Raw genomic sequence first — 25536 nt, forward strand, 5'->3', positions numbered from 1 at the left:
TTCTATGAGGTTTTTATCTATCCTGATAAGAATCGCATCTTTACAGCCACTTTTCTCATTTCGCCTTGGTATTCTTCAGGTCACTCGTCGCACCAAGACTCAATCGAGGAATGCATCACTCGATCCAGATCTAACAGACAAGAAGCAGATGACATTCCACACCAGTTTTTTCGTGCACTGTGCCATGCTGGCGTACCCCTGCACCAGGCTGACGGACCCCTTGGCAGCCTTTTTCGAAGCAAGTGTCCAGCGACGCGCACAATGCCGGGTAGTGATCAACTTTACCGGAAATACCTGCACGAGGTTAACGAAAAAGACATCGGAACCATAAGCCGTGTGCTGAAAGAACGACCAATCTCCATCACCGTTGATGAAATTCCAGAAATTCGCGGTCGTCCAACAGTAGCAGTACTAGCAACGTTCTACGATGACGATCTTCCTGGCCGTAAGACTTTGATGATAGACTTGCAAGTGCTCCAACAGTGCAACGCAGTATCAGTTGGCATGCTTATACAAGCCTCTCTCCAGAAAGTTGGAAAGACCTTAGCCGACGTAGCTGTGTTGTGTTCTGATTCAGCCTCCTATATGCAGAAGCTTCACAAGGATTTGCAACTATCCAGCCCCGAGTTCGAAGCACTCCACTTCAAAGATCCATGCCACCTCCTCAACAATGTTCTTGATGATGGACTTAAGACGGACTCGTTTGTGGTCGTACACGACTTCGTCGTGCACTTTCCGGCCCTGTTGAAGTCGTCCCGAGAGCTGCGCCGTAATTTCGGTCTGATGTGCACAACTATGGGAATGAAGATCAAGTGCCTTTCCACTGTGGGCCCATCCCGGTGGTTTTCTTTTCACGAAGCCCTCGAAGACATCCTGGACTACTGGCGTGCCATTATGTCATTTTTGAGAAGCGATGATGCTAAAGGGAAGAAGTGCGAGAAGCTGAAGGCTCTTGTCTCATCCCCTGATGATGTGCATGATTTACTGATCAAGCTGAAGTTTCTCAAGACAAACTCGTCAGCTGTGCTGTCAATTATTAAGGAACTTAAAGCAGAGAGCACATTAGTGTACGAGGTTTATCCGATACTAGGGGTTCGTTTCTGCGCACTGCTCAGTCAATGGCGTGACCCATCCGAGACAAGTTTAACATCTGATGTCGCTAGTCTGCTAGACCTCTTTGATGAATGTAACTGCTCCAGAACTATTGCGGACCTTCATGAATACTATGCTGCTGTAACTAGAAAGTGGTCCCAAACAGTCGAGAGAAACCTTGCTGATGAACTGAAGTACACGAGCGAATCGTTTTGGTACAACGTGCAAATTGTGAATCCAAATGTGAAGCTTGAGCTGCCCCGCCCGTTTGAAAACTATGAGCACATTTTCAGGCTAGTGTTTCTTGAAACTGACGACATGCGCCAACTCATTGATGATTTCGGAAATTATCAGAGCTATGCAATCCCCAACATTGTTGATCCTCTGTCATTTTGGAAACTTCATGCTGTCCAATGGCCAGTTCTCTCACGCTGTGCGCTGAGACTTTTAGCTTTACCCGTTTCCAGCGCTAATGTCGAACGAGCATTTTCTATGCTAAGGGTAATCAGTCGGAAGGAGCGCGCTGCCATGAGTGATGCGAACTTAGTTAAGTATGCTTGCATTTATTATAACAAGCTGTAAGGCTTGTTGTAATATATACAAGCATACGGCCCCGTATGTAAATATATGTGCTTTTGTTTGAAGTGTAGATCTGTGCTCACTGTAAGTATTTCTCGCGATTAAAGTGGCTTTCAGCGTTTTGATGCGTTTTTGTTTAAGTATTCTATTTATTTATAAGTATAACATTAAGAATACAGTAACATTTAAACTCCGAATTTCGGAGAATTGGGAACTTAAAAAAAATAAGCACCGATAAACACCGAATTTTCGATAAAAAATAAACTCCGAAAAACATCCGCCGAATTTCTTCAAAAATAAACACCGAAAACACGGAACCCTACGCATAATGCTGGTGCTATGCACGAATGTATGAACTTATAGCATATGCCTCCTTTTTGTGGGCATACTTTCCCTTCTTGCATGACGCGTAGGGAGCATAAATATGTTCGTATGAGACCTAGAAAATCCTTTGTGCTAATCCCACTCCGATTTTGAAATGTTACTGTGCCGTATGCGTTGATGCATTCTTTCACTGCCTCTAGTGCTCCTTCCTGTGGGATGTTGTAATGCATGTCCTTTACGTCCACTGAAAATGCGGTGATGGGCTGTGTTCCTTCCAAAAATTGGATCATCTCTGAGTTGCGTACTAAGAACGGATCGTTTACTTGAAGAAGTAACATATGTTTCTGCAGTTCCTTTGCAATCATATGCTGCCAAGTTCCTTTGTGTTCCACTATCACTCTCAATGGGATGTCTTCCTCGTGCGTCTTTACCGCAAAGAATGGGTGCAGACATAGTTCCTTGCTTTCTTTAACTTTTTTTGCGATCGAGTTGAGGCCTAACTCTTCACAATGTCGCGCTGCTTGTGCTCTTGCGTTTTTCCTGCTTCTTTCGGTCATGTCTTTCCGTTCCTTGAAATTCAGTTATTTTCCTTTCATTACTAGGAAACGGAAATGAAAGAATAATCAACATGACCAACCTGAATTCCAGAAATGATCTCCGAGACATTAGCAGTGAGGTGATTGGCCTAAGCCGTTTTGGAGCACCTTCTGGAGCAGCCAAAACAGAGTTTTGGAACAGCAAAACTGGCTTTTGGAGCAGCTAAAACAGTTCTTTGGAGCATCGGAAGTGGCTTTTGGAGCAGATATTCTTAGAAAAAAAATTTTTAATTTTAGGTGGTGGACAGACAAAGGACACATTGCTCGCCGCAATCAACCAATTATTGTCAAGATAGACCACCTGGGAGTCTTTCAACATGTAACTGAAATGCCAATGACATAACACATTTCACAATGCTTCAGTTAAATAATACGAATATATCGGACGAAACTGCCCTTATTAAAATTTATTTGAAAATGACCAGCTTAGTAGTAAATAGAGAGCTTTAGTAGATCGTTTTCAAAGGCCCGCTACAGCTACAGGCGCGCGCTTCAGAGCATGCATTGAAGGGGTAGCGCGAGCTCCCGCCACAAATAGCGTGACCCGAAAACACGATCTACCAAAACTCTCTATTATCACATCATTAGGTTGACTAGTAATATAATAAATGGAAGTAGTCTCTAACTGATGAAACACCTAACTACTGCCGTGCAATGCGAAATTGTCGCGCGAGCGGAGATGGCTGTTCGATCGAAACCATGCCACTCTGCTCCGTCTCCAAGTTAATTCCTAAAATTGTATGCAAAATGTACCTGTCCAACATACGACAAAAAAAAAAAAGAAAACAGTCCAGCGGCACGTGCTTGCCAGTCCGGCAGGCGAGGTACAAGCTAATCACAGAAAAGAAAAAAAAAAAACCTCAGCGCATTGATGCAAGACATCGCGGGTCAGGGTCAAAAAGTTCTTGGAGTGCTTTGTGCAACGAATGAACTCGAGACAAATACGCACGCTGTGCGGGTTCAGCATGCGGACATTGCCTTCTTTGCTTTATCTCACTTTTCTTCACCACCATCTTTAGCGGCCGATTTTTCACGTACCGGGGTGCTTCTCGAGAGAAAGCCTACCGATAGAAACCTAGGCAATCAATACTTTGACAAAGCACCCTTACAAGAATATGTATGGACACTTCTAGGACGTTCTATAGAGCAGCGTCCATAGGCAGAACAAAAGGCATCTATAGACAGAGCACGACCTCTGTTGCCTCCGTGAAGTCGTCCTATGGCTGCCCTATAGAATATTGGCCAACGGACGTTCTACGGACGTCCTATTCTATGGATGATGTGTGGTCGTCCTGTACCCCCTCTATGGCAAGATGCCATATAGAGTCCATAGGGACTCTATAGGGTGTCTACAAAGGGTCTTTACGGTGTCTATAGGGTGCCTGCAGAAAACCCATACAAAGTCTACAAGGAGTCCCTAGGAAGTCCACGGGGAAGCCAAACAAGGTCTACACAGGGTCCTCTGGGGTCTGCAGAAATGCCATACAAGGTCTACAGGGAGTCCCTACAGGGTCCGCAGAGAAGCCTCTCAGTCTGCGGGGGTCTGCTACGGGGTCCGCACCGACCAACGTTTCTAGATCAAGTCAGTTGGGAAACTGCTAAAGAGCTTGCTCTGAAAAAGCGGCACCGATTTGTACTCAAAAACCAAACTAATTGCGATCGCAACGCCACCATTCCACCCGCAGCGGCCACTCGGATAACTGCACGACCTGGTGTGCTGGTTTGGGACTATCGATATTCGACAGCGTGTGACTGTTCTGCTTTGGCTTTAATCAGCCATTTTGGCGCCGAAACATATACGGTAGAAGAGGGGTTTCAGGGACGCCAACTTCCGTCTCCAAGGCGGACGCGCCGCGAATTGCCACCGAAGTTAGGACGCGCCCAAGTCGGGACGCGCTACCTGAAGTCGCCGGTGAGGCATGGCTGTAAAAAAAAAAATATTAATTTTGCCGGAAAACCCTGTAAGCTGAAAGTGTATGCAAACTTCACGCTCTTGTCATTTGTACTGATCTCCAATAAAGGTCTCTACAAAAAGAGCTTTTTCCAATTTGTTTTTACGCACAAACGTGCTCTGTAAAAGTCATGTAAAGAGTGTAGGGTCCTTACGGGTCTCCAAAGAAGCCATACAAGGTCTATAGGGAGTATGTACGGGGTTCACATGGAAGCCATCAGGGTCCACAGGGAACCCATACAGGGTCTACACGGGCTCCTTTATGGAGTCTGCAGAGAAGCCATACAGGGTCTGCACGGAGTCCCTACGGGGTCCATAGAGAAGCCACTTTAAGCGATGGTGGTACCGCGGTGTGAGAATCGCATTCCCTTGCTCCTGGATGATTGGCCTCATAATAAAATGGCTTGCCTACACTTTACTGACGTAAAAAAAAAAGTGAGGCTTCGATACTGCGCGTATATAGCATAACTAGAATTACTTACGCGTCGCGCGCAGACCCAGCCTAGTATACCGCTGTTTTACGACGATCATCCTGATGACCGCAATTTTGATAAGCACCAGTGCGCCCCCTATGGGTTGTGAAAGTTATCTGAAAATATCTACGGGGGCCGCAGCGACCCACATATACTTACCTCCCACTGAGAAAGAGAAACATTATTCCGGCACATACTGTCTTTGAGCTAAAGGGATGTTTGTAGTAGCGTATAAACAAGAACAGGATTGTTGATGAACATGCGGCAGTCCTTACGTTTCAGTTTGGAAAGTGTCATATATATAGCTGCAGTGACGTGGGGATGGCAACACCCGACGCCGCGCGACCATTGTGGCTGGCAGGCAGGGACCAAATATATTGTGGCCACGGCCGTTGCTTTCAGGAGCGAGTGCTTGAGCCCATAAAGTAACCCCCGCCGCGCAAAAACATCGTTTCGTTTCACAGCATGACGGCATGGCTGGTACCCAGCACGCTAGTGTCGGAGCGTCCGCACTGGCCCACGTCTATCATTGAAATTTTTTCTAAAAAGACGCGAGACGAGACGGCGGGAAAAATCATGCAAGACCGGATGAATGATTGATGCAGGGTACTTTGCGTCGGATGGCTGCTTGCACCACCTAGCTCATGTGGGCTCAATTACGGTACTCAGTTTAGTTTCGGTTTTCAAAGGCGACCAAAATTGGTCCTTTGGCGCAGGCTTGGCGCAGATTACCCATATTTTGGCAAAATGCAGCAGGATGTAGCAGGGTTAGCCCCTTGGCGCACTTTGGCGTAATTGGCGCAGCAATCACATCACTGCATTAGGGAAGGGTCCCGAATACGCAGTACAGCCTAAGGGAAACACAGTAGAATTGATCGGCATGGCACCTGACGTCGTAAGGAAAGTTCCGGAAAAAGAGATTGAGGGGTGCTTATATGAGGGCATCCAGGTTTCCAACAGGCGACGAATTGCCAGGCAAGCAGGCTTGGACACCAACATTACGTTACTATGACTTAGAAGAAACAACTGCTGCTTCCTGCTGCCTGACAAGACAGGCGAATTTGTCATCTTGGTACAAGGGACGTACGAAAGGAAAGCCCAAGAATCCCTGGAAAAAATCTTCAAGGACCGGAAAGACATGACCGAAAGAAGCAGGAAAAACGCAAGAGCACAAGCAGCGCGACAGTGTGAAGAGTTAGGCCTCAACTCGATCGCAAAGAAAGTTAAAGAAAGCAAGGAACTATGTCTGCATCCATTCTTTGCGGTAAAGACGCACAAGGAAGACATCCCATTCAGAGTGATAGTGGAAGACAAAGGAACTTGGCATCATGTGATTGCAAGGAACTGCAGAAACATCTGTTACTCCTCCAAGTAAACGATCCGTTCTTAGTACGCAACTCAGAGGAGGTGATTCAATTTTTGGAAGGAACACAGCCCATCACCGCATTTTCAGGGGACGTAAAGGACATGTATTACAGCATTCCACAGGAACGAGCACTAGAGGCAGTGGAAGAATGCATCGACGCATACGGCACAGCAGCATTTCAAAATCAGAGTGGGATTAGCACAAAGAATTTCCTAGGTCTCATACGAACCTATTTATGCTCCCTACACGTCATGCAAGAAGGGAAAGTGCACTCACAGAAAGAAGGCGCATGCATAGGTTCACGCATTCATGCATAGCACCAGCATTATGCGACATATACCTCGCACGAGGCAATAGGACATTACATCAGTTTTTCGAGGAGATCGGAGTAGTGAGGCGTTTCAGGTACGTAGATGATTTTTTGGTATGCTTTCCGATGAACAAAATGACGAAGGAGATGGGCACACAAATCATGGAGAAGTTCAAGGAAGTACACAGAGGACTGGAATTCATATTAGAATTACTACACAGATGCAACCTACAGTTTTTAGATATCAACATGATATTCGGAGGAAGACGCACGTGCTGGGTGTATAAGACGAGAGGGGGAAAGAGAATACTCCCGTACGACTCAGGACACTCAAAGTTAGGGAAGAGGAGCGTCGCCTCAGGATGTGTCTGGCAAGCCGTAAGAAATTGGTGTTTCTACAGAGTGTCGGAGGGCCTACAAATACAGATAAGATGACTACAAGCAAGTAGTTATCCAGGATCGCTAATGGTGGCCATAGAAGAAAAATGCATAAACATATCCCTGTTGAAAAAATCCGGCAAAAACTTTCAGTGACATTCGGCGGAAACGGGTTAATTTACACTCATTTTCACCAGAAACTAGCATAGTTTACCGGTCTTCGGTGGAAATATTACCGGCAGCCACTTTCGCTCGAAGTTTTACCAGAACCACTTTCGATTACCCGTCGCTGGAATCCTACCGGAAGCCGACGCACCGGAAGCCGACGCAAGGGGAACGGCTATAGGCACGGAAGCCAAGACGGGCAGGGGAACTGAGTTTGTAATGGCGGCCACCAATGCAGCGGCATCTTGTGAGTGCGTGTTTTAGCTCGAGACGACGTTGCAATCCTGCAAGAAGTGCGTGCAGCGAACTGTTTTGGCGATCCAAAAAGGTGGGCAGCGATCACCGGCGACTTGCCATTTGCCACAGGCAAAAGTCTGGGCCAGAGCAGGTACGAGACCAATTGGGCGGCAATATTCTCATGAGTGCGAGTTCGCAGGAGTGCGAGCTGCAAGCGCTCCTTGCAATCCTGCAAGGAGTGCGTGCAGCGAACTGTTTTGACGATCCAAAAAGTGGGCAGTTTCAGCCGTTTTCATCCGAAACCAGCGTAGTTTACCAGTATTTGCTAGATCATTTGCCGGCACACAGATTTCGCTGGAATGTCACCGGTAGCGGGTTTCCAGATTTCGCTGGAATGTCACCTGACGCCACTTTCGTTTGCCAGACGACACGGTTTTGCTAGAAATCTTACACGAAACGACTCGCTTCCCTGTTTACCGAACTTCACTCGAAGTCGACGTGAGGGGAGGGAGAAGCTGAGACGAGCCGGGGACTGGGTGTGTAATTTTGGTGCCTATAGAACGCACCAAGGACGAGTCCCCACGCACCCTCTCTCCCTCGCATTTGGTTCGTGGGGAAAATGCGAGAGGCTCGTTTTGCTGGCACTTTCGAAGAAAACCGGTTTCTTTGTCCGTCAACAAACAACAAGCAACAAGGAACGCTCAGTCTCGGCTTCGCGTTCCATGTGTGCTACCTGTACCTTCCAGAGCAGCTAGGTGTGCAGATGAAAAAAATATTATTAGTTACCTGTGTTACGCCTCTTTGTCCGTCCGGCTTCAGAAGCATCCAGCGAGCGAAAAAGACTGTGCCCAAGGTTTCTTAATGGCGGCGCATGTTCGTTTTGCGCGTTCGTGGTTTCCGCTGAGCGTGCTACTGACAGTGTGTATGCTTCCGCCTGGTGTACCAGCGGCGACAACAGGGACGACATCGTGAATGTGACTGTGCCCATGATTCAACGGCGGCGGATTTTCGTTCCGCGCGTTCGTGGAACGAAAAGACCGATTACCCGTTAAAGCGCAACTCCATCAAGGCTGTATAAACATAAAGAGCAAGCCAATTTTTTTCTTTTTGCGCGGGGGCTGTTGGGATTGCGGCGCAGGCAATAGCGGTCATTAAATGTGTACGTGTTGTTGAACCGGTGTGCTGTGTCATTCTCCGAGACGGGTAGCAGCAAGGGAAATCCCACAAGTTGAACTACCGCACATCTAGGAATTTATCCAGCGGCATTGTGAGTACCTTGAAAAATGTTTTTTTGCGACAAAGAACTCGGTTGTTCCTCTTTGGTCTGGTGGCTTTTGCTTTGTATCGACCCTGTTAAATAAATGCACGGAACCTTCAGGTCTATATGGACTAACCACTTTAATTGTTACCGAATCGTCCAGCATCTGGTAAACATATACCACCCACGGTTCAAAGGCTTCTTCCTAAGTGCCTTCCGTTGACGTCCGAAAGAAAAATGAAAACACAATAAGTTCCTGTGAATTGCGGCTTTACTGGAAGTGAAAAAAGTTCCATAATCCAGTAAAATTGATTTTTTACAGGAAATGTGATTCCGGTAAACGATCTTTTTCAATAAGGCACACTCACAGGCAAAGATAAAAACAAAGAAGACTACTGACCAAAAAACAGTGGTTGTGCTGCCATACATCCACAATTTTTCCCATAGGATGAAAAATATAGCAGAAAAACATGAAGTAAGAGTGGCTTTATCCGCCCCTTTTAAACTAAAAGGCTTATGCAAGAAGGTGAACGAACCGGAAAACAACACAAGAGGCCAAGCATCGTGTAAAGTGAAACACAAACACAAGTTGGTTGACTGCACTGAAGGTGTTGTATACAAGATACCACTAAGGTGTGGAAAATCATACATAAGACAAACGCCAAGACGTATCAATGAGAGACTGAGGGAGCACAAATACGCCTGCGCGCAGCTGCAGGCATCTGGTAGCCTAGCAGCACACTCTGCAAGATGCACCTGCGAAGCTCTCCTTGGAACCACAACCATCTGAGATAGATCACAAAACAGGACCAAGCGCGAAATTATGGGAGCCTTTCACATGGCTTCCGGAAGGTATGGCACGTGCGTAATTGTGATCTTTCAGAGCAAATAGAAATAGAACTGCTTAAAAAGATCCCCCAGCACAACAGGGCAAGCATCAGCTGCAGGGTGGCAAGAGAATAAGCACAAACACCACCAACGTCATCTGTCTACAAATGGCTGAAAAGACATTAATCGTCCCAGTCTTTTCCACGACTTCTCAGGCATATACGCGTCATCCAAACTTCAGTCCCGCCTTGTCTACAATTGCCCGCAAAGACATTAATTTTAAATTCCGTAAATTATCAGGCAATCTTCACCCTTCAAAAGAAAGGTGTAAAGAATAAAGAAAAAGAAACGAAAAATAAACTGTTGTTAGTCTGCGCATTCACAAGTACGTCGCGCTCTTAACTGTCTTTCATATCATCTCGTAGTTTACGTCTTTATGTGTTAAAGGGAAGCTGAAGAGCTTTTCGAAAAAAATGAGTTAATGGTTGATTCTGATGTGTTTGTGCCTGCTGAGTCCAAATATCACAACTATTTGACCCAAAATAATCCTCAAACGCGAAAAAAAAGCGAAGAGATCAGAAGCGATCGCCGCAGCGGCACGCCATTGGCTAGCCACGCGTGACGCGCCTCTACGTCATAAAAGGACCATCTCGATTCTCGCTTGCTCCGTCGCTTGCGGAAGTAGCCGGGCGCCGGGTCTTCTGCTCTCGTAAATCGGGTTCGGCTTCTGATTTTTCGAAATCTTTCGGTGGATCCGAAAGAGGAATGTGTCCAGACGACCCTCGACGTGACAAAGCACGCGCTCCAGCCGTTGGCAAGGTAGGAAAATGAACCCCCGCAGTAATAAACACAGACGAGGAACCGCTTGCGCGGACGCAAGATGGCTGGCTTTGTACCTTCAGGAACGTACTTACAGCTATTTATTGTAACCTAAAATGTTGACAATAAACGGAGTGCTATTGACAGGACACCTCAAGCCGGATTAGCGTGACCCTCCCCAAAACGGTCGTCAGAGGACAAGAATTCTGCACACATCGGCCTTCGTGCTTGCCAGCTGCGGGACGCGTGAGCGTGCAGGCTGCATTGTTCATCAAAGCTGAGGTTGTTTGAAGGGATAGTATAATCGGCTTCGGGTGACGGGAAAGCTTCCCCTGAGATGAGACGGGTGATAAGATAGGGTCGCCGTTCTGCCACCGCCATGTCCTTGCGCACTATGCGAATAACTGCGCAAAAGGTCCATCCTTGTGATAGCGGTACCCACTGCTGCGTTTAGTTTGTTTGCCACAAACTATGGCGCCATTATAGCTTTAGAAAAAGCGGAGATGTGTGCCCGCACCCCTTAATTCGACGTCGAATTCGTGAAAGCTTCCTGGGTCTCTACATTCGCATACTTCTACCAAGCTTTGTTTACTGCATCACACCGCCACCAGGCATTATCATCGTCCGATCGCATTTCTACGGCACAAAGACTTGTTGCATTACACAAACTTTACACAAAAAACACTGCGTAACTTGTAAAAAAAAGAACTCAATTCAGAACAGAAGGTCACATGCGTCGTATTTCCACAAAGCCCTCCTGAAGAGAATATGAACTTTTGAAAGGAAAATTTAACAAAATTTATGTTTACGTTTAAAATATATGTGGCCTCAAATAATGTCAGCAACTTTAAAACAAAAGTTTATGTTAAAACAAGTTGCACCGTGAAAGTCGCATTATGAATTGCATGACTACTTATTAGAGCAAGCCCTCCTCTCCCAAGTGACTGGGTAGCCGAGTAGATTAAAAGCAGAAGAAAATAATCTTGGGCTACCCAAGATTGTTTTCTTTTTTTTCCCAGACTTCCCGGGCCGGAGTCGGTCCGGAAAATATAGTCACTTCAACAATATAAGAAACCAACACTAACACACTAATAATGCGGTTAACACAAGAGAGCCAGTAGAAACCCGCTGTTCGGCTATATGATCGCGGCTTTTCTAGCATACTGCACACTTCTAATAACGTAACAGCTTTTTTCTAGAACAGTCGACCTACAATTCCTACCCAGTTACGTTTCCTCTTTGCTTGTGACTTTTAATGCGCTGAATTGCCTTCTTACCTTCAAAGATGGTCGGCAGAGCGTCGGGTTCAAGCGAGCCTTCTTCAGATCAAAACCCATATGTACATACATAGTTTTCATATGCGCCGTCCGAAACCCGTTTCGAACAAAAAACGGTGTACTTGCTCAAACCCACCTACCCCTTTAAAATCTCGGTGACGAAGTGGAAAAGACGGTAAGCGGAAAGAACAACTACGACGAGCGCTGTTCATGAAAGCTGGCGGCTACACACGAGTACGGCACCGTGCAACAGCACGAGTCATTTGGTTTGGTGCCACGAGAATTCTGCGAACACGTGAACAAACAAGAGAACAATTAGCACGTAAGGCGATTGAGTCAATAGCATGACCGGTCAACGGATAAAAGCAAGCGCTATGCAGCGGCAGAACAACGACGGCTCAAAAAGACACTAGAGCAGCCTACGAGGAAAGCGCGGCCAGCCGCGGCGGGGTCCCCCACCCGGTCCTTTTGTGACGGCGGCTGACGGGCTTCCTCCTCTCTCCCCTTTCCCTCTGCTTCGGAGAGGCGTGGCTTCGGCGCTACTTTGAAGGCGCTGTTCCGGTTAATCCGCGCAGAAAATGACCAAACGAATACGATATTCGTGATGGCTGAGGTCTCGTTAACTAGGCTCAGGTGTTTTTTCTCGTATTTAAAACCGCTTCAGCTTCCCTTTAAGTGTAAATTTGCAGCGCAGTATACATCGGAATGACAAACCAACTAGCCCCAATCCAAGCATTGTAATACCCCATCACACGACTGTAAAGGTACCTTTAGCCAAGGGGCCTCTATTCTCTGCGGCCAATCAATTAACGATCTTCCGCGCGTGGCGCGTGCTCGCGACCCAAGAGCACGGGCTGATTCGCCGATAGCAAAGGAACCTGCGTTAAAGGTGCCTTTATGCTGACCGTGCAAATGGGGTATAAGACAAACAAGCTTAACATCGTTTTGCTAAATGTCCCATAGCTCACCATCACACTAATTGAATTTTCGGTAATCTCACCTAACCTTGCATCTTCTTTGTTTGTTTTTTTTTAATGTGGGCTCGTCGTATGCAAGTTTAGTTCGTATACGCACTAAAAAAACTATAACAAGTAATAATTTTGGTTCGTCCTATTGTATTTTATAGGCACTTGAAAAAGATGGTGATGACGTCGAAGACAGGAGACGACAACTTACCTACACTGAGTGAACGATTGCGTTGTTCCCTGATGCTCGACCGCCTGTATTCGCTCCTGACAAAGAAAAAGTATGCGTCTTGATTTACTTTATATCATAAACTTACAAGGTGTGTTTTACTTACGGTGGCGATGCGTAGAGCTTCTCATGGTTTCTAGGCCGTCGACTGCAACGCAATGGTGCAAATGTATAGTTTGGGCTCACAAACAAATGAAGCCTGAAAACAAAAACACCACCAGGCCAGAATTAAAATTTTAGGACATATAAAAAAAGTTTTACGCACATGAAAAGTGGCAGTGTCGGGGTTTCTTTCAGAAACTAGAGTATTGTAATACACGACTGTCATACCTTCCGTTTCTGACATAAGATTGCAGAGCTGTCTTGGAGTTTAGCCTCCTCAGGTGAGAGGAGCGATCAAATGAACTCTCCGTAATATCGAAAGCGTGATGTCTAAACAGAAAAGTACAAAACCCGATTCGCAAAAAAACTTCAACCCCCGTCCTTTCTTTTCCTGTCTCTAATCGTATGGTTCTCCAGAACCTACGCGACAGTAAACTACAATGAATTACTGAATTACCACAGATGGAAAATAGTAGACCAACTAACAGCTGAAATGTCACTGGACCAATCATCTGCCTCCCCTTTGTCACCCGACCCGGCTTTCAGCGCGAAGATATGGGCGGGATTGTGGTCACTTATCGAAAGACAAACGTATGACTCGTCCAACGAGGACGTACCTTCTATCGCAGAATCAGCTTAGTGATGAACTGAATATAGATGTTTTTGTACGAGTGCTATCAACATCAACTCTGCAAGAACATTCTAGAGGACCCCCGAAAGGCAAAAGCAATAACCCTTGGCTGGAGTCGAACTCCGAATGTCCGCGTGATAGTCAAGTGCGCTGTCTACTGGACAACGTACGCGGCGATATTATCGAGAAACCACATTTCTGTGTCATTAGACTTTTACAAAGAAGAGGATGTTAGTTCTGACTCAACTGTTCGCTCCGCAATTAGTCCCGATTGTGTGACCCTGCGATTGCATTAGCCTTCAAGTAACAATAAAATAAGAAACTTTAACAACACTATCATCGAGTAAGCTATTCGTGACAACGAGGAACATGCTTTAGGGTGTTGAGGGTTTTGGTAGAGTGTTCATATGTATGGCAATTCTAAGATCCAATTCGCCGGTGCTTTATCGCGAGATTAGTGGAGTTACTAACGGCCTAAGAAGCACAAGGTGCGACTTATCATCTCTGCGCCAAATTCTTAGTGATTTGTTCTTCGGCGTTCTCGATAAGTAATCCCTCAACGCATTTCTTGAACTATAGTTAACGGACAACACATGTTTAAAAGTCAAAATTTTACGCAATGCGGACAGGTGCGGACTAGACTAGGATTTGTTTTTCAAATATGGCCACTGTGACGACACGTCCTGAATTTCGGGAATAATAAGTTATATTAATAATGGCTTCTGTATTATACAGGCTTTTACTGTGCCTTAATAAAGAAGTATTTTCAAATCTTTTTGTGTAGGAGGATTGTTTCGTGTGCGGACTATGGGCCGGGTGAGGATGAAAAAGTTGGTAATGACTTGCGCAAATAATCCTATTATGTCTGTGATTATGAGGTGTCAGTAGCCATCAGCAAAGAAACCGTTAGACATTTAGAGTCACAAGAAAGTAAGTGCAGGCCTTTTTTTTTAATTTGTGTAAACCTTTGCAGGAGTTCTGTGCAGAAGCGTGACCTTCTAGCCGCAATCTGCCGTGTCGTCTGGCTTGATTGCTTCTGGGCACTCGTGTCTACGTTTGGCTACTACGCTTGTCTGATAGCCAGAGTCCCCGTGCTCGAGTGAGTAAAAAGTTTAGAAAGATCCATTTCCAAACGTTTTTCTTAGTACTTTTTTTTTTTTTTTTTTTTTTTGCTTTGAACGAATAAGGGGGATCAGAGGCTAACATACGCCAGCTCGGAGAATGTGTAGTGAAAGCTCGCACTGCAGAATCCAAGGATTCTGGGCTCAATCCCCACCCCTGTCCTTTTCGATCTGGAGGAGAATCGTACCGGCGTGCAGTCGTGAACCAGTACTGCGTGGCGCACGTTAAAGACTCCACTGGTTATATTTCTCATCTACAGCTAAGACATCAAACGCCCACGGAACCTTACCAACATCTGGTTGTATGAACCTACACATAACGGTATTTTGAGCGAAGTCAGGGCCTTTTTGTTCGATTTCTTTATTCGAAATACGCGAGGCCTTGCCTCTGCTTTCGCGAGCAAGTTCAGGGCAGACGAGGAATAGGGCAAATTTGCCACAATCACCACTCGTCATTATTATCCCACAGAACACCAAGAGCTCATTCCTGTAATCTACTCAGACTTGGTATAATATAAAAGCTCCAAACTTTAGAAATAAATGCTGCGCCTAGAGACTGGAAAAGAGAGACGCTGTAATGACGGTCATGGCGCAGTCTGCGTTTTTGCACGAGATCGATTTTGCGAGGAAAGCCATCCCGTTGCGTACGTTCAATCACCATGCTCTGTAGACTGCAGTGACCGCGTGATCTATAGTTCGCGAGATGGGTCAAGCTAATCAAATACGCCGCTCTCAATTCACTTCTACAAATCTAAGTAGGATATGTTAGATTCAGGTTGCAAAGTGGCACCCTGACAGTGGCGCCGAGGGGTTGAAGGAATCAGTAACATATTTTAGGGCCGGTTGCACCAACACCGCTTAGCACCAATCGGAGCTTAGCCCGAAACCAAAGCTGAGTTTTGTTTTCGTTCTCCTGCACCAAAGTCGCTTATGGCTACACCTGGTTCTAAGCCACACCTAAAATCAATGTCTAAATTAGGCGTTTAGCTTTTTGTGTTTTTTAACAAAGGATTTGAAACATCGTGACGGACCTGCTGCCGCATACATGGTGAACAGATCTTGTTGCAAAAAGAGCATAAAGGCAACAACAATGTTAACGTCTCGACAAAATTACCGTTGATAGTGAAAGGTTACAATAGATTGTAATGTGAAGTGTTTATCAACCTCTGTTTTCAAAGTAGCTCTCTACTCTGTGTGCTCTAGCCCTAACCGGAGAAGGAACACAACTGTACGGCTCACGTCAGTCTTCCCGTTGGTTTTGTTTTTTTCAGCGCTAGTAATGATGTGTATTTATTTGCGCATATCAGTAACGTTTTGCTACCTACAACCTGGTTTATTTTCGCTTTTAACGCATATCCTTCATTCCGATCGGTCATCTGAATAGCAGCAGTGTATGATCTGGACTATCAGCTCATTTTGAACCCACCTGCCGTTCATATCAGGTTATAGTGAAGGACTCGTTTGAAAAATAAAACCGTAAAAAATGTCATGTTTTTCCTTCTTAGAGCTTCGGGACAACCTTCAGCGAAGTTTTAGTGCCTCACGAATACAATAATGGCTTCGAAAAATTGTGTCGTTAGACAATCGTAACTTTTCTGGTGGATCTCACCTTCTAGAGATATTGGGCTTTATACCTTTCCTTGGTTGCGATGACAAATCATAGCAACTACGATGCGAGATCCGTTCAGCACTGCAACACTGCAGGCTACGGCGGGTGGTGCGAAGAAACGACCTTTCTCGTTGACACAATGCGATGAACTAGTGAGAGTTTATGCACTTCAAACCCCGAAGCCGTCTATTTGTTCAACCAGATAGACAACAAAAATACGCTTAGAGAACTTAAATCTTCCTGTTATCACTCACGAACGAGCTACAGGTTGTTCTCTATTAGAAATAATCAAATAAACAGACATATGGGTGTTAAATTGACAGTGTGCAATCATCAAGGGATCCAGACGTGGTATCGTTTTGAGATATGGGTAGTTACTTTCTTTTCCCATAACTAAAACAGAGACTACTTAGATCTATTATCAAAAGGATTGACACAATCAAGGCATTACAAGGTGTCATTTGCGCGGTTGACTAGACACGCATTTCAATGCAGTCACAAACAGTAGAGCATGGCAAGCTCAATTCCGGTAGAGCGGCTACTAGTCCATCTTTCTGCGGAAAATGTTGGGCCGTGTTGGGACCGAGCGGTGTCCGTGGTGGTGGAGGGTCGACTCGAGCCAGGCACCGGGCTAGAGCTTAGCGGGAACAACGATGAGCCGCGCTCTCTATCGAAAAGTACACTGTTTATTTACATAATGAACAGTTGGTTCAAGAACAGAGAAGGATTTGCTGGTCGAAGTTCGCTCATTTTAAACACGTGGTTCTCCCTAGGTCCCTAGGTAGGGACCCCCACATCGGCGGTTGGTCGGCCAATCACAGAAAGGTGTCCCGTTCAAATCCCGCCCCACATTCCATTGTTACGCACACTCAGCCGCCGTAAACACTTCACTGTCGGTCTAGACGGCGCCGAGAGTCTCACCAAAACACCGGCTCGTTGGAATTCACGCAGCTGGTCAAAACACCGTCCGGGGCCGAGACGTGACGTGCTGACTTTCGGCCCTTCGTGTCTACGCGTTGAATGAAGGCGTCCGGATGATTTCATCGCCCCGGATCGTGCCCTGGTGGTTCGGTCGTGAAACCTTAGCCGTTGTTTACGTCGCTCAAATGTTATATTACGGCGCCCGTCTGGTTCGTTCGCTGGGCCGGCGTGCTTCCGAAGCGACGATGACGCCAGGCTCGCTGAGTCGGATGACCTGAACCCGTGAGAGGCGCTCGGCGAAAACAAACGGCCAGGTGCAGACATTGCAGAAAATGGTCCGGGGGGGGGGGGGGGGGGGGGGGGGCGCACTCATAATGGCGTTTAACCCTGCCGCGGGCCATACGCAACAGCCGCCAACATTTCAATCAAAGCATTCTGGCATGGTGGCCTGGTCAGTGGGTGGCAGCATTGTTTTCAACAAATGGGTTTTCAAAGCAGATGTTGAAAGCGATCAGGTCTCGGGAAAATTATATTTTCCTGGGAGATAGGGTTTTTTAGCTTGTTCACACGACATCATGCCGCTAAGGTGATAATGCAAATTAATGCAAACATGCAAGCCAGTTGGACAAGAATGACGATAATAATTCCCGGAGAATGTAAACAAGCGAACGAAGGACAAACACAAATCTTCTAACACGGCTAGCTCACTGGGGCTCGACCGAAGAAATCCATCTGCCCCTGGTATCAAACCAGGGACCTCTCCATTTCCACTGGAGCGCCCTACCAACTTTTCGGTCGCGAACCAGTCACCTAGCTATGTTTGCAGGTTTCTGTTTGACCTTCGTCTCTCTTGTTTCTTTCCTCCAGCAATTAGTGTCGCTATTTTTGCCCAGATTGCTTGCCCCTTTGCAGTAATTTGCAGTATCATCATAACCTCAAAATGCAGGCCGTTCTGGCAGCTGATAAAACCGGTTCGCTCTGCCGACGTCTAACTCGTGGTTAGCTTAGTCGATAGGGCGTTCCACTGAAAATAGAAAATTTCCTGGTTCGATACCAGGACCAGACGGATTTTTCAGTCGCGCACCAGTCCCCTAGCTGTGTTTGGTGATTTTTGTTCGTCTTTTGTCCCCATTGCTCCCCTTCTCCCGATATTATTATCATTATTCATGAAGCTAGTTTTGGCGCCTGATACAATTGCCGAAAAAAGGTGAGACATGGATGATATTTTCATCTTTATGATAGTATTTTCAGACCCCCCTCGAACCGCTGCATGCAGTGACCATCACACCCAATTAGAGATTTTTTTTCTACATCCCGGCAACAATGCCCTTCAATTATCTATACTTAAAATGATGTTTGACACAATCATATCCACAACTTGGAAGGCAGTAGGATGTGCAGAAATGCTGTTTTCCTGATTTCAAGTTCAGCCCAAGAGCTGAACCTTCTGGAATTGGGGCCACAGCAGTTCTTTATAACATGGTGTATGAACTGGTCGAAACCGAATTCCCAGTTAATTTGGAGCTGGTAAGACATTGGCGTGTTTCTCCAGCTTTGCCAATCGAACATTAGACAGAAAGTTTGGGCGCAAGCGAGCTGGTGGTAGTTGAACACAGTAAAAACGTACCGAGATTGGAAAAAAAAAAAGTGGCACTAAGGCCATTCTCATGAACTGTGTTTTCAACGAGCCCAAAAACTCCCAGGTTGATATTCAAGATGCTGGTTGGGCATCGTAATCAACATAATCGTTTCACAAGTTTTCTGGTCGACAAGTGGATGCTCTGCTTTATACAGATTGAACTTTAGCTTTATGTATTTTATTTATTTCGCGTGTACTTGTGTGGGAGATCATTTTTATGTACTCATGTGTTAGGGGGCCGATACTACAGACATACTCTTCTACATTTAATTTCTGCAAGCAGTGCGGTACCTTACTTGCACTGGCGTCACTGGTTCTGACCCAAAAAGGGTTCCCATAAATATAACAACACAAAGATTTAGTGTGGTTCCTGAATCGTTTTGTAACTGCTAGACCAGAAGCGCAAGCTGGGCTATTTGTCTCATTTTAGCAGATAGGACGTAGCAGAGGAGGACTTAGCATTTTGACGCCATATGATACGCTTTGAAGGTGCAGCCTCCCGCCTCCCCCTACGGTCATATAAACGTACAGGCGCACGGATTTTCGCACCCCTGTTCTAGGAAACGTTTTAGAGGGTCACAAATGGCCACTTCCATAACAACTCGTATGAGGCCAAAGTTGCTACTGTTTATGATGCCGTCGAATGACGACAAGTGCAGAACTTCAGACTTGATTGGGAGCGGGTCATTTTTGACCCGTTTCAAGCAGAAAGAGGACCGTTTGATGGTGAAGTACCCTACAGCTGGGCAGGGGAATACAAAACAAATCAGTCAGGATGACGTCGACGAATTGTTACTTGAGGGCATGTAGTCGCCATCAATATTTTTAGTTGTCATTGGTCAGCGTCTCCTTCGTTCTCTGCTTTTTCTCTGAGTCCGTGTTTCTTCGATTTAGAAGTTCATTTGTATGAATCACTAACTTTCCTCGACTCATTCACCACATTTCACCACCAATCCCAAATTCTGCTGTACTAGACAGCTGCCTATTCTGCCCATTGATATGTGTGTCCAAGTAGATAGAAACTTCAAATGAAAAACGGAAGGTAACAGCGATAGAGCACTAGAATGTAAACATTGTCAGTGCTTACCCTTTTTTTTTCTTCTTTTTTTTTGTGTGTTTCAACTCTTTCTTGTGTTCTGCTTGTCCATAAGCTAACAGTTGTTAGTATTTTACACCTCTTCTAGCTACTATTCATTTCCTAATCACTTAGAAAATGTAATTTTAGAAATACCATAGGCGTTTTCTTCCTATTTTGAATCCAGTAGACAGGAACCATCAAGCGAATATATCAGTTTGTTGTAAATGGGAAATCTGTGAATGCTATAAAAGTGAAAATTAGGTTCATACTGGGGAGCTTAAAGTACATAATGCAACGCGTGCGTCACCGAGGTGCATTATGTGAAAAGTCCCATAATGCAGCGCGGTGACGTTTCGTCATGGTGACGTTTCGGCAGGATGCCGAAACGTCGCCCTCGTGACGTCACCAGTGACCTTGGTGACGTCACGAGTGACGTCACCAGGAGATTAGTGACGCCACGACGGTCCCGCGCGTTGCATTATGGGGCGCTTCTATAATGCACCGCGCGGTTACGCCGACGCCGCTCAAGCCGGAAACGGGCGCCTAAGGGCTGCGCTCTAAAACATGAAATGTGCTTACATGATATCTGATTTGGGAATCTGAAAGATTTATTTTAGGAAAGTGTGTAGGTCATAAATAACTTAAGCCTAGATGATGATTCCAGTGTTGGTCTTCAGGATTGAGATTAGAGATATAACAGGTGAGATAAACGAAAGGAAACGACATACAATATAGAGGCCTAACGGACAGCAGGTAATTATTCGCTAAAATACAGATCTAGCAAATGCATATAAAACAAAATCCTCAACAGTCAAGCATAGGAATTAGAATAACATAAAATAATCAAAGGAACTAGACACGCATCTGTCACAAAGACTTAAAACTTTACCACATGTGACAACTTTGCGCAACAATATTGACTCTCTAAAACAAGGAAGGAACGCGGAGCCTATAACAGCTCACTTTTTGAACCGACTAACCTAAAAGTAATTATTCGCCATTCCATGAGCTAACAGTACCGAATAGACCGATCTAGTACGTATAAATAACAATGTCAGATTAGAAGAATGCCTCTTAAAGACCCTAAGTTAGCAGTCGTGATGTAGGCAAGTTTTCCCTCTGCAGCAGAGATACAAACCTTCTGATTTCATAGCTGACAAACTAACAACTCTCTGAAGATTAAACAACCCGTTTGAATTTGACTTTCATATTCATATTAAAGTAAACATAGATCAGTTTTAATTTATGCAAATATGCATCACATATCTAATATAACACTAAGACCAAGCAAGCAATGTCTTGATGTATACACTACATGTATTTTATTAATAAAATTGGCTAGTGAAAACAACAAAACCAGAAATACCTGTGGTTGGAGCCAGAATACAGATGCTAAGGGAATTGATTTCATAAGAGAGAGATTAAAAATTATTCACACTTCCGTTATCTTAAAACTTCTGCTGATCCCACTGTCTTGTCAGCGCTTTTTATACAAAGTTGCTGTCTCTCCAATAACTTCTGTACAGGTTTAAATGTGTTAAGTCAGTTTACTTGTGACGCCCTCAGTCACGCTGTGACTGAGGGCGTGAAAAAAGAAGTGTACCCATGTGTAATTTGTGCAAGTGGAGGTGTCATTGTTTTCGTGGTCGGAGTGTCTGGTGCCGATATTTATTGAAAACTTTGTGGACAGTATGAAGTAATTTATTTTCGCAAAGAAGTGTGTTTCCATAGATACCGAAGTCTTAGGAACTATGCACGAATTTTAGCCATACAGAAGGATTCGACGGCTATGCGTGTTCACGAATGATGACGACATTGAGCGTGCACGTGAACTCATTCTGTTGGATAGACGAGTTACAATGGATGATGTAACAAATCATTTGCAAATCAGCCAAGACTTTGCCTGTGCAATGACTCATGACAGGCTTGTGTTTGGAAAAGTTTTGATCACAATAAATTTTACAGCCAGAGTGAAAAATTTTGTAGCACCCTCGTATTTAAGTGTTTGTTATTTTGTTCTGTTCAGTTTATAGTTTATACATTTATTGCCCCGCAGAGAGCAAGGATGCTAGGTTGTGCGATGCCATTTTTAAAGTGTGTGTGTGTGTGTATTTTTTTGTGTGTGAGCAAGGTTATTATTTTTGGCCAGTGATTTCTGGAATTTTTTATCATTCTATACTCAGCTGCAACAGCCACAGTGTGAAAAAAACATCAGTGTATGCCTGTTAAGGGCCTGTAGAGGCTGCACATACGTGAACCGGTCTCGTAACCTGAGTCTGGAAGATACTGAGAAACCTCCGCAGGCCATTGCGGTACTTCCAAAGGGCACCGAAGTGCTGGGGACAACCACGGGATCATCGTGGTCCTCAGATCGTAGTCAACTATTACTCTTAGGCGGTCCTATTGTATCACTTTTTTATTCGGTGACCTAACTTGTCCCCAGACAACTCTGAAGTGCTGGGAACTATCACGGAATGGCCGTCGTACCCAAATAGTAGACAGTCATTGAATACCGACATTGCTATTTCTACAGACTTTTCTATCTGTTGAACCAATTTAGCTTCGGACGGCACTGAAATGCTGATAACTACCAAGAAAAGGTCGTTGTCCCCAAAGCATAGTCAACTATTGGCCTTATAGACGGTGCTATTGCAACAGGGAGTTCTATCTGGTGATCCAACTTGCCCTCAAAGCGAACTGGAGTTCCCAGGGCTATCACGGACAGGCCGTCATTCCCATGTCGTAATCAGTCATTGGTCCTAGCGTATTGTACTAATAAAACAAAGTTTTCAATCTGGCGACACAACTTGGTGGATTACGGCGAAAGGGGATAAGGAGAAATATTTTACAGAAATAAAACTGCATCATTAAATTTTCTTACTTACATCTTTAGACAGATAGGTGATTCGTAAAATAAAAGAAAGTAATCATTGAAGTTTTTAAACATCATGTACACATGAAAATGTTGCAATCCTGATATGTTGCAAACAGGCAGATGACTTATAAAGAAATAGATCATATAAAATTTTCTGAAAAGACAGACGTAAGTGCACTGCCGTTTCTATTCCAGATGGAATACTGACAATATGAATGGTCAAAGTTGCCCTAAGTGATATCTCACTGCGCATAGGTGCTCCTGATATTTGGTCGTTGCAAACAGCCAGATGCATTTACTTTAAGGAATGTGGGCTTTTCTTTGTCTAAATGGCAGGGCTTGAATCCCCCTTTTTTATAACAGAAGTAGAGTGTTTTTATATCAGTTGCAGTTTGTGCAAGGGTGGTTGCTGGCGGTAGAAACCTAGTGAACAAAACTAAAAAATACAGCTAACCAACGACATGGAAAAATAAATTAAGTAAAGCAATTTTATATGAGCTGCACTTTGTGCACGGGTGGCGGCTGGCGGTGAGACCAAATGAACAAACCTAAGAAAGACAGCTAACCACAGACATGGAAAAGTAAATTAACGAAGCCATTCAACATTATCTGTAACACAAAATACTGTGTTCAAGAATGTGTTGTGGGTGTGTTGCTTCTTTATTTTGACTTTAATGTGTCAGGTCACTGTAATTTTTACCAAGCAGCGTGTTGTAAGGAAAACCTCCAGTATTACGAAAAATAGCCTGATACGTAGAATTTCCATAGCGTGGGTCATGAAGTTCACTACTTTAAGGGTTTGCAATAGGAGGAACCATCAAGGGAAGCCTAGAGTTATAATTCTTAATAACGGCTTTTGTAAAGTTTATATACAATAAGCTATAAAAAGGATTAACCTTAATGATTTATATATGCACTAGACAGGTGCAGATTTTGAGTTTATGAAAAAAATAATAGCGCACAAAACGACGAGGACGGGGAAAGGGACTGAACTCAGAAGGCAAACAAGCAATAGCTGCGCGAATCGGTACTGGTTGAACATGATGAAAAATAAATAACTGAAATGCAAGGACGACGATGTGTTCCGCGCAAAAAACGCGGACAGGAACGACTATGTGTACGCACAGAAAAATGAGCACGAGGAGGAAGATGTGTTCCGTACCTGCCCCTGTCCTCGTGTTAGTGAGCCAGTTTTTTTTTTTTTTCTCATTATGTACAACCAGTACCAACTTGCGCAGCTTACCACTTTTCTCTATTTCAACAAATCTGTTTACCATGTTGCAACTTAACCCGAGACTGGTGTATGAAATAGAAACTGAAACGTAAAGGTGGCAGAAACGAGGAAGAAGAGACGTCTTAAGTAGAAACTTAGACGTAGAAGGGACAGAAACAAGGAAGAGACGTCCCAAACGCAGCTAAAAGATTTATTCAGTCCCACCTTGTTATATACACACAGCCACAAGGTCACTAACCAGCCAACTTGCCCTTGCCATACACAGCTCGCCCGTACTTTAACCGCTTACTTTTTCTCATTAAATGTGTTTGTATGAAAAGGTAACTTGAACGAGTTGGTAATTCAAATGGAAAGACAAGAAGTGAGAAAGACAGATATGAAGATAACCGACACAACATGCTGCTTTGCATAAAGGAAGATTATTCACCTATAAATGTCTCAGCAAGACCAGCCACAAGTACTTTCTCCTGAATTGTTCTAGTCACCTTTTGACATAACCTATTGTCCATATTCCCAGTGCTTCACTGACCTAGACAACAGGGTTCAATGAGCTAAAATACGACTTAAAACTTTGAAATATCAGTATTTTTCTACAACTTACATGTTATAACTAGGGCTCCGTGTTTTCGGAGTTTATTTTTCGTGAAATTCGGAGGATGTTTTTCGGAGTTTATTTTTTAGCGGAAATTCAGTGTTTATCGGAGTTTATTTTTCATAAATCCCCAATTCTTTAAAATTCCGAGATTAATTTCGCAGTGTTTCCTGTTAAAAATAATAAATAATAACCGGATGCAAATTTATGCCAGATAAAAAATAAAACGCGCTTGTATCAATTAAGATTTCTTCAGCTGAATTTGACGTAGGTGTCATTGGCAATACTAATTTGTCCCACGACAAAAGTTGCACACCAATGTGGCTTCGATAAACGTTGATACCTTAAAATCAATACACTGTCGGAGATAGCCGCAAGGAAGCCCGTAGTCATCCCATCAATCTATCCCGCTGCCGCTCGAGGTGGATGTAATAGAGAAGTTTCAACTGCCCCTCTTCCCTATTTTATACAATCTCTATGGTCCATAGCTTTCACTGTTACCCCCAGAAACATGTTCTCTCCTTTCTCTAAATCCCAAATCTCATGGCACAAACTGGAAACCACAAGAGTGGCTTTTGTCGTGACACGAATGGTACGATGACCTGTTCCCCTGAACCTAGCTTGACGAGACAAGCCGTAAGACCCCCTTTTGACAACGGTCCGAGGCTTGAAAGATAATTATGGTGTCATTTTCCCAGGATCATTGAGCTTGCGCTGCCGAAAATGTAGAAAAACAAACAGAAAAAAAACTTGTTTTTATTGTTTTGTTTTGTTTTTTTGGGGGGGGGGGGGGGGGGGGTGGCATGGGCAGGCACACAACAATTCGGAGTTTATCGGATAAATCCGAATTGCCAAGAACTTTACCGGCGGGTGTATTTCGGAGTTTT

General features: G+C 44.6%; 1 pseudogene; it reads left to right on the forward strand.

Moving 5' to 3' along the window:
• Positions 1-261: 261 nt before the first annotated feature.
• The window catches only part of LOC121046310, a 102411-nt pseudogene continuing 77136 nt past the window's right edge, over positions 262-25536 (forward strand).

This window comes from Ixodes scapularis, unplaced genomic scaffold (genome assembly GCF_016920785.2).
Source record: "Ixodes scapularis isolate PalLabHiFi unplaced genomic scaffold, ASM1692078v2 PGA_scaffold8__174_contigs__length_109621045, whole genome shotgun sequence".
NCBI lineage: Eukaryota > Metazoa > Arthropoda > Arachnida > Ixodida > Ixodidae > Ixodes > Ixodes scapularis.